Source organism: Phaenicophaeus curvirostris, chromosome 15, assembly GCF_032191515.1.
Source record: "Phaenicophaeus curvirostris isolate KB17595 chromosome 15, BPBGC_Pcur_1.0, whole genome shotgun sequence".
In the NCBI taxonomy this organism is placed as follows: Eukaryota; Metazoa; Chordata; class Aves; order Cuculiformes; family Cuculidae; genus Phaenicophaeus; species Phaenicophaeus curvirostris.
The window spans coordinates 2,669,757-2,680,662 of NC_091406.1; positions in this window are offsets into that span (position 1 = coordinate 2,669,757).

A 10,906-nucleotide genomic window follows, 5' to 3' on the forward strand; every position below is an offset into this window, starting at 1 on the left:
ACCCAAGGTCTCCCAGGGCTCTCTAAATCCTTGGGCTCCCGAGAAAGAGAAGCAAGCCAAACGAAAAAAAAAGGAAAAAAAGGGCAAAACCTGACTTCTTGGAGGGGAAAAAAAAAAAAGCAAGCTTTACAACATTTGCAAAAATAAACCCATTCGCCTGGCAATTGAGCCTTGGGAAAGTTTTAGCTGCTCTGCACAGAAGGAAGTATTTACATCTTTTAGCCACGGGATGCAGGTGGTGATATTCCAGAGAAGATTACAAACAGATTGTAGGCATCTTGCAATTTTATTGCTGTGTTATTGTAAGTAGATCTAGGTACATGACAGCGCAGCCAAGCCCAGCTGGCCATCATTAGCCACTGAAGTCAGAAACAAGCCCCCAAGGCAGCAGCTCTGCCAGGATGGGGCTGTGGTCCCAGCCCTCGCAGCCACCCAGGGCTGGGTTACCCCCGGGGTGAAGATCCCGCTGCTTAACGAGGAGGCTCCAGTCAGTTGCAGGGACAAGGAAAGGCTTGTCGTTCAGTTTGGCATCGAGTAAAACACATGTCACCCCACGCTGCTAATAAACACACACATCACTGTCAGGGCTACTGCATAATTTATCACCGCAAATGCTGTCTCTCTCCAGAGTTTTCATAATTCTCTTATCTTTATTTATAAAGCGTTAATCTGCCTTAAAAAAAAAAGACAAGACAAAAGTTTGTGTGCAAGCCCTAAAACATGGTAACTTAATGGATATTGTAACTGGAGAGGAAAGGATTCAACTGTATATTTTTGCCACTCTCAAATACCACATGGTCCCGAAATTCCGAGTTTGGTGGTGGTTATATTCAGCACGTGGGGTCGGAATCACCCCCTGAGCTGCAGCACAGCATGGAATAAGCAGAAAAGGCTCTGCTGGTAGACTGCAACTGAGGCAGCTTTGGCTGTGGTTGCCTCAAGGCATGTTCCCTACTCTTTGGGTCACTTTACAGCATTAAAGGCTCAAAAATCTCTTTGGGATTTTGAATTTGGTGAGGCAAAGGCTCTCATTTCTCTGTATGAAACCTGCAGACTTCCACATTCACCTGGAGTTATCAGAGTATTTACAGCAACTACAACAACTTGGAAAATTGTTGGCTCTTGTGCTTTTCTTTTGAGGTTAAAACTCTGCTCGAAGCAACAGGCTTTTGTGTAACTTCAATAGAGGAAAATATTGAAGTGTTTGGCTTTTTCTTTTCTTATTTCTTTAAGAGGTTTGATTGTAACAGGTGATACAGAATCATAGACTGGCTTGGGTTGGAAGGGACCACAAAGCCCACCCAGTTCCACCCTCTGCCACGGGCAGGGACACCTCCCACTGGATCAGGGGCTCCAAGCCCCATCCAGCCTGGCCTCGAACCCCTCCAGGGATGGGGCAGCCACCCCTGCTCTGGGCAACCTGGGCCAGGGCCTCTCCACTCTCACAGATAAATATTTCTCTTTAAGATCTCATCCAAATCTCCCCTCTTTCAGCTTAAAACCGTTCCCCCTTGTCCTACACCTGCATTCCCCAATCAAGAGCCCCTCCTCAGCCTTCCTCAACCCCCTTTCAGTGCTGGAAGCTGCTCTAAGGTCTCCGCGGAGCCTTCTCTTCTCCAGGCTGAACAACCCAACTCTCAGCCTGGCCTTGTATGGGAGGTGCTCCAGCCCTTGGATCATCTTTGTGGCCTCCTCTAGACTCACTCTGACAGCTCTAGGTTCGTCCTGTGCTGAAGACTCCGGAATTCGACGCAGGGCTCAGGTGGGTCTCACCGGAGCAGAGCAGAGGGGCAGAATCCCCTCCCTTGCCCTCCTGGTCCCGCGGCTTTGGATGCAGCCCAGGATGTGTTTGGCTTTCTTGGTTACAAACACACATTGCCAGCTCACATTGAGCTTCTTATCTACCAATTACATGTATAATTTTTGTAGTGAAGCCCTCTCTCTGACCAGTGATTTCCACAACAAACGGTAAATGCTTGTGTAAAAAACATTCAAATAGAAGAAATTGTGACATTTGGTTGGACCCGATGATCTGGTGGGTCTCTTCCAACCTGGTTATTCTATGATTCTATGATTTAAATATTTTCAACCAAAAGCAAAAAAGACAGTCTTTAGCAGATCAGAAACGAAACAAGCAGATTGTATCCCCAGAGAGAGGAGAATATGTTTGGAAAAGCTTTTAAGTATCTGAAAAGTAAAGGGTTACTTGAAAACCAACATGTCAGTCAGACATTTTGACATGAACATGATGGTTCCATCAACACCTCTGTAGTAAATATTTCAAGATAATCTTGTACTGAAATGGAAAAACTAGCTTGTTTCTTCAAATGTCTTCACGGCTGTCGGGTTCTTAGCAGCAAACTAGAGCTCAGCATGATCAGGGTGGTCAAGCTGTGGATTCCTGGGGCTGGGAAGGACGCAGCTCAGCTTAGGAGGGTGGTGTCAGCTGGGGGAGGTTTGCTGGTACAGCATAAGCACCCCCAAACCCAGTTGCTCGTTGAGTGCTTATGCAAGTGCCACCTACCCATCTCCTGCCCCGGACACTGATGTGGCTCCATCTTCCCAAGAGGATTCTCCGATTTCAAGGGGAATGAAGCCAACCCCTTCCCTGGGCCAATGAGGCATTTTGCTGCTGTGCAGCAAGCACCATGAATTGAAGAGAAAGGACTGCTTACTTTTAGAGAAGCTGTATCTTTTTCCTCCTCCTGCAGTCACACCACAGCAGCTTCGCCCGTGCCCCCCGTGGGGCATCATCCCTCCCCTTCTTGAGGTGTCAGCAAAGCTGCAGCCACAAGCCTTGGCAGGAGGGGGGGAAAACTCATTTTCCCTGCTCTCAAACCAGGGCCAAGCAGCCAAACCACCCCCTGATTTTCTGCGTTTTCTTTTCTCACACAAGACAGAACGTTCCCACTTTGCTCCTCGCCCTCCGCGGAGCCTCCTGCAGAAACCGCTGACGTTAATCCCAGAAGTGATTCAGAGAGAGGGGGAAGAACGCTCTAAACCCAAACAAGAATGAGACCATCTGGCAACAAGCAGCAAAGCCTGTTAAAGCCCACTTCGTCCCTCCTGCATCTCCAGCACAGGCTGTCAGCAGCATTTCAACAGAACAGCTCTCATTTTCAGCGCTGCACACAGTGCTCAGTTTAATATGGACTTTCTTTTCCCCCTTTAGTATTGTTTGGTTTATTGTACCAAAGCTGGTGGGATTGCTTACAAAATAATGTATAATCCAGCTTGAGTAATTGCATCAGAGCCTGGACCATCATCTCTAAAGCCTCAGGTCTCAATTACCTAAGCGTCTGTTTGCAATTCAGCGTAGAGAGGGAATTAAACAACACTCAATGCAACAAGAAACTGGACAGAAATATGTAGACTCATTCAATCTTCCTGTGTTCACGGCACTAAACCCTTCCTGCAGCAGCCACCCGCACTCTTGTCCTGCCTTTTGAACAGAGTCTGTCTCAGGTAGGTTGCTAATACCACAACTAGATCAGCAGAGAGCTTTGGTAGGACCCTTAGTCATTACCACTATTAATATCAGGACCCAAGAAGCTTTACGTGGCCTTAGAATCATAGAATAGCTCAAGTTGGAAGGAAGCCACAAGGATCAGTGTCAAAGTCCCTGCTCCTCGCTACGCAAAACATCATCAAACTTAGGGTGAGGAAGAGGCACCGTGTCACTCCTGCATCCCCCACTGCACGGAAAGCAGAGAAGCCTCAATGAGCTACAGCGCTTTTATTAAGTAAATAATAGAAATTCAGTTCAGTCCAAATCTTCTATAGATATTCAGCCTACGCAGAGTAGATTCAAATATTTGAGGCAAGCACTAGAATAATCATAAATCACCATCCAATATCACTCTGGTGCTGAACCACCACTTCTTAAACACAGTGTCATCTCCAAATGACCCCAAAGTCTCACTCACATATTTTTTAATCAGAAGCCATCTCTGCTGCTGCTATTTCTACCTCTGGATCCTGCTTTATGTTTTAGGACTGGCATGTTCCAGAGAAATAAAGTGGGAAGTCAACAGAGAGGTGTGGTGGGTGCCGTGATGATGGTTTTCTTTTTCTTCTAATAGTTCCGATTATTTTTTTTCTGAGCATGTTCATGATTGCATGAATTCAGTGAGTGGTTAGAGTTTTATATTCAATTTTGGGGAAGGCATGGAGCATAAAGAGGAATGGTATTAAAGCCTGATGTGCTTCAGAGATACATCTGAATCCTCTGAACATGAGTAGAGCTCTGCTCTCAGCACTCCCTGTTAGGACTTGCAATTGATTTTAAGAGAAATTAACGGCTGCTGTGAACATGACAATGTATCGACAGCGCAGGGTTGGCTTCAGTCGCTCTGGAGCTGGGGTTTTTGAGGACGGGGGATAGGAGACCTTCTCCATCTCTCAGCCATTGTACACTGAATAAATCATCTGTGCATCTGCTGCAGCCCTCAGAAGGGTTTGCACTGCGTTTGATGGCTCAATAGCCATTGGAGGACCCATATGGAACACGCCAAGATTTGAAGAAGAAAGAATGGCACATGTATACACTGCAGAAGATACACAGTTCCCACAGTGATGCTTGCTGCTCTGGGATCACCTTCAGCACTGGGCACTGTGTTTCCTTTAGCACTGGGGAAAGGAAAGGACTCTGAGATCACCCTAGACCAAGCAGCTGTTGAATAGCTGAGGAATTTTTCCACCTCCTTCAAATAAGAAATCTTCCTTCCCTGTTCTGAGTCTCTCTCACCTCTTCTAAGACCACCTCTTACCCAACGCCGCAGCTCCACAGGCATCAGCAATATCCAGTGATGACTGCACACGTGTGTAATTGGAAGTAGAAATGGCTAAGCAAGTAATTAGGCAAGCAAACTATTTACAGATATAAAATAACCTCTTTTCAGACACCAAGTTCAACAAAGAAAGGGGTATAAGCAGCATGCATGTAATTAATCCATTAACTAGTGTTTTGGTGATGTATTTCTAAACCTGTATTTACTCAAGCACGTAGCAACCATTTGTACATTGCTCTGGAAAAGGTTAGATGCTGTCAGGTAAAATTCATCACATTATAATCCCATAATTAGCAACATTTTTTCTTTTTATATATGTCTGTTGCCACACGGTAACATTTAGGGAGATTGGTGTCTTTGTTTTCCAATGTTTTCCTCTTGCACAATAATAGTAACATGCGTCGGGTGGAGGAAATAGAATTATTTTCTCCAGAGTTAGAGAACATCTCTGCCATTTCGAAGTTGGAGATTGTTTTGCTGAGCCCCACAAGAGCAAAGACTACTTTTATTCATATAAACATACTATTACAGCTCAGATGGATTAATATGTAAGAGTTTAAGATGTTAGAGCCCCACATTTTTCAGGAAAATAAAACCAAAAGGCTCCCAGAGCCCCTCCAGTCTCACCCCAGCACCGCACTGGGGCAGATCCAGCACCTGCAGGTGCCACCAGGTCCCGCTGGACCAGACACGCAGTCGTGTGGTTCAGCACATCCCTATCCCAACTTATTTCTCAAGCAGCTGGAAGCGAAGGTTTGCGCTCGATAGGATGACACCATCTGTCTCACCATGGCAGCTTCTGTCTGAAGGGACCCCAACTCCCATTTCTGAAATGACTCTGCACCTCTCCAGCTTTCTGCAGGCTGGGAGGCTGCGTTGCACGGTGCAGTCACACTCCCCCCTGCTGGCTGCTTCTCCAAAATCGGAGCAGCATTAGGAAAAGCACGAGAAAACAAATTATTTCAACACCTAAACTGCTGATTACTTTTCTTCTGGGTATTACTTAGAGAAAAGTTGTCCTCAGCGGCAATGGTTTCACAGGACCATCAAGGTAAGCTTGACTTAGTTAAAATACCTTCCTCTGCTTCACCATCCAATTCTTTCTATAATACAGCTTCCATTTGGTGCTTTATCTGCTCTCCCACCCGCGGGGCAAGTGCCATGGGAGGCAGCGGGGTGTCTTGTTCCCACAGCTGCCACCCACCCAGCAGCAGAGCATCTCTCATTTGCACTGTGATACCCATGACATTCACATTGAAAGGTGAAAGGATAAGTGTAGGGGTTTTTGGGGATGGGGAGATAAAGAAACCACCTGGTCCTTTGCCCTGGTTTTCTTTTGTCCTGGTTTTCTTTTAAAAGTCTCCTCCTGCACATCAGTCCAGAATGATGTGGAAAGACCAACCTTATCTCTGAGGCTCAGTGTGTTAACGTGTGCTTCCACAGGGCACAGTGCCCTCACACTTCCCAGCTTCACCTCCAAACACAGGGCTCAGAATCCTGGAACCTCTGACTTTCAGCTGCGATACGGTGCAGAAGAGCCTGTCCCACAGGTTTCAGCCATGAGCAGCTGGAACGTGAAATATGGAGGAATGCAGAGCTGCTCCAGGTCTTTCCACCACTGAGGACAAGAATGATATTGGGACTCTCAAATATTTACATCCTACTGCTCTCTGGGAGAATCACCTTCATTTGGCTCCAGGAGGAGAGGAGACCCCAGACAGGCACATCTGCGCAGCCTGTTAGCCAGCAGTCGTTCCTCCTGCTGAACCTGCAAGCAGGTTTTTTGGTCAAAGCTAACCACCATCCAACCACCTCATCACAAACCAGATGGCCACATGAAAGTACTTGAGATGCTACCACCTCCCCCAGAATCACCGTGCTGCCATATGCGAGCACACCACAGCCAGCTCGGGATGAAGTTGCACATCTTAAATTGAGCTAAACATAAAACAAAGAGCCCCAAAGGAGGTTGCCAACTCAAACTCCCCCACTACTGCTAAGATAATGTGTGTCACAAAGCCCTTGTGTCTTTTTATAGTGTGATCCAGCTCAACTCTCCCATATGCAGGTGGATCAAGGACACTTTTCCTTCTCTAGGGAGCACCCGTTCAAACGCAGAGAACCTTTCCCATAAATGATACTGCAAACATAACATCACTGCTTGGGAGACCATGGCTTAATTTCTGCACAATTCCATTATGCCCTTTACTTTCACCTTACTTCCCTTCCTCAAACAACACGGAATACAAATCTCCTTTTCTGAACATCTGGCCCTCCAGCTGTTGGGATTCACAGTCAGCACGCATTAGAAATTAAAACCTATTCTAGATGAACTGGTAGAATCTGTCAGCTAATACTGAAAGGACAATTTTTAGACATTGAAGACAGCTTGCCCCTTTGTAAAGGATAATCAGCTGCTCCTTGCCCCAGTGACTGCAGCTCAAGGAGTCATCCTGCTACAATTTAGCATGGCAAATTAGCAGAATTATTAAGAAAAAGCATGAGTTAACTTGGAAAGCGAGTCATCTTGGCTTGTTGTAATGCAAAACTATGCCATTTCTGACAGTTTTATTTCACATCTCCCACTAGCAGAGGGGCAACTGTTATGTGAAGAGCGTAACCATAACCATTTCTCCCTCTGATAACCAGTAACTAAATGCAGGGACAAAAAGAACCTCCATCAGTCATCATGAGGCACCATGAGGCACTGGTAGATGAAAGACAGAAAGGTGCTATCAAAAAATATACAACACAATCCCACTGCTTTGAATAATCATAGAATAACCAGGTTGGAAGAGACCCATTGGATCATCCAACCATTCCTATCAATCACTAACCCATGTTCCTCAGCACCTCGTCCACCCATGCCTTAAACCCCTCCAGGGAAGGTGACTCAACCCCCTCCCTGGGCAGCCTGTTAAATGAGGATGTTTGTTTGTGATCAACAATCATAAGAGCCCCCTAAGTCATGTAATGTGAGTGGGAAACCTTTCAGCATCCTTGGTACATCTGTGACCCTGGACTTCAGTTCTTCATCCCCCTGGCTTCCTTAAACAGCTTAATCGTATCCATTTCAATGTTGTTTACAGAGCAGTGCAAAGTGATTAAATCTAGTTTCACTTGATCTTTAATAAAAGCTCAATGAATGCATCTCAGTAAGAGTAACACGACCTTCATATTTTCCTTTAATAAAGATAGGAAATTGCCAAGATTAGTGATTTCAGTGTAATAACTTAACAAGGCAATAGACCTTGTAATTAAAAATAAGTTTAAGGAGGCTGCTAAATTATTTTGATAATGATTTAAGGACCAATTACAGAAAAGATGTCATCCTTCCCTCTCTAATTAGGTACGTTGGAAACAGCGAAACTGAGGTGTGATATTAACGTTTTTGTTACAACGAGGACATTCCTATGCTCCGTATCGGAAAAGTTTAATGAGAAACAGTACAGGGACTCCTCTCCAAAGGACACTTCATTGTAAAAGAAGTGTAAGAATGATGTTATTAGTTCTGCAGCTTTGTGGTGGCTTGGATATACAGCCTTGAAGATTACTGCTCTATCAGCCTTACACGAGGATTTAGCGCTCCCATAAAGCTACTCAGCCTCACAGGAGCACGAAATGCAGCTTTGGTTGGGATTTGGGACAGGAGAAGGAAGCTGCACGGCCAGGCGGGTGCTGGGGTTTTAGGAGACCAGGCACACCTCAGCTCTGCAACGGGGCAGCACCACCCCTCAGCGTCCCCGAGAGTTCACTCAGGGATTTTCCCCCAGGAAAACAACCACAAAACCAACTCAAACCAAAAGGAACCTCAAATCCTCAGGCCATGCTGGCCTCTCAGCAGCAAAAAACAACTTCATGTGCAGACCACAGCGACCAGTCACTTACTTGGAGTCCACAAAATAAAATGCTCTTGTTTGGGCTTTGTTTACAAAATAGATTAGTCAGGGCTTTGCAAGAAACCAAAATAACAATTTGCTGCTGCCAAGTGGGGAACGTTCCCATCTCCATCCTAAATATTCCCTTCACTCGCCTCGAGCCAGCGCTGGCACCAGTCTGGCTGCACGGAGAACCAGCTCAGTGCCCCAAAATGTCTGAAAATCATCCCAAGATAAGGAAAGAGGAATTGTTTTGCTCGGTTAGGAGCCTGCTTACTCACCAGAGGAAGGGAACGTAGTGTGGCAAGAGGAAGCAACAGCCTCTTCTCAGGATGCCAGGTGCTCTCAGTCACCCAGCTCAGTGCGGGTGGTACCCACAGGACCACCCACCTGCAGCCCTCACCTCCTGAGAGCAGCTCAGGTGGGAGAGCTCATCCTGGGATGACTTGCTCCTTCCCTTTCGGAGCACAAACAGCTGCTGGATCACACGGCCCTCCCCATCCCAGCCCTGAACACCATTGCTGCTTTGAGATTTAAGCAGCAAATTGAGGCTCTTGCGAGTACCTGCCGACAGCCGGGTTTCTTTTTGCACAGCACACCAGCTTCTCACAGACAAGACAAGGTAATACAATCTCACCCACTGTAGCTCAGTGCAGGTTCCCTAAACTCACCGTGACTTGGCAAACCCTTGACCAGTGTTTTGTCCACCTTGCCCTATTCCTGTGCCGCTCCCTGCTTGGAAACTAAGCTCAATCCTTCCCAAGCCTGAGTTACAGCTGCGAGAGCATCCTTCATCTCCCCCTAATATTAATAGTAGTCTGTGTTAGAGCCACAGAAAGAGCCCTTTTCCCTTTCAATTACCCTCATAGCGTTTAAATTTATTTAAGAGAGATGACATTTTTCATCTCTGCATTGCAAATTAATTTCCCGTAACTCAACCTCCCCCCCCGCTCAGATAAACCTTTCTCTGTTCACTCTGTGTACAACTGAGCAGCAACCAAGGGCAGTTGACTTAAGTGAATAATATGCGTTGGAGCTAAATGAAAATTAAACTATAAATATTTTAAAATACCTGATTTCCTGGATAGTAAATGTGAAATGTACCATTTGTTTAAACTATCCTATTCATTATTTCTTTCCTCATTTCATAAACCTCAGTCACTAATGAGAAGCTACATAAATAGAGCTTCAACTTTCATCTTGTGAAGTTTAATCAGAAAGCTCTTCAAGAATATTTTATTCCTTTTATCAGAAAATTGATGGAAGTCATAATTCACCTTAATGTGGGAAAGTTTCCTTTCTTCAGTAAAGAAATTCATCAAGGCATTTCTTGTTGGTATGATCTGACATAAATCTGCTTGCCTTTTCCTCTATTTGATCTCAGCACTTCATGAATTTTTGATTGTCTGCTTTTAATTTTCCACAAGCAAATTCAATTAGAGAAATTAAAAAACAGTAGTTCAATCCCGCTTACCTCATCAGCAAATGGCCCTTTTATTGCCCAGCAGATGAGATACGCTGCACTCTCCTGGTGCTGCTGGAACCCTTAGAAAACTGGATGATAAGAAACCTTTCCCTCTTTATTGGCACTATTAGAAACAGCGCATCGACTGCCCAAGTCAATTCAGCCAGGCCCTTCCCCTGCTCAGGCAACAATCCAAGGCTATTGCAAAAGAAAGGATTTCCTTAAAAAAAAAAGGCACCAAAGTCATTGTGTGTGTTTCAAATCTTTCATCTGTACAAGGGTGCGGTTCCTTTTTTAAAGCACCATGACAGAACGACACAAGAGTGCGCTGGAGGTAATTCCACACAGTCCTCAGCCAGGGCGGAGGTGACAGGTCACTCTCTGTTTCCAGTATTCATATAATCATAGAATGGTTTGGGTTGGAAGGGACCTCAAAGCCCATCCAGTCCCACCCCTGCCATGGGCAGGGACACCTCCCGCTGGATCAGGGGCTCCAAGCCCCATCCAACCTGGCCTTGAGCCCCTCCAGGGATGGGGCAGCCACAACTTCTCCAGCCAACCTGGGCCAGGTCCTCACTACCTTCATTTTGAATAATTTCTTCTTAATGTCTAATCTAAATCTTCCCCCTTCCAATTTAAAGCCATTGCTCCATATCTTATCACTCCACGCCCTTGTAAAAGGTCCCTCCCTGGCATTCTTGTGAGGTCTCCCCAGGGCCTTATCTTCTCCTGGCTGAACAACCCCAGCTCCCTCAGGCTGTCACCCGCAGCTA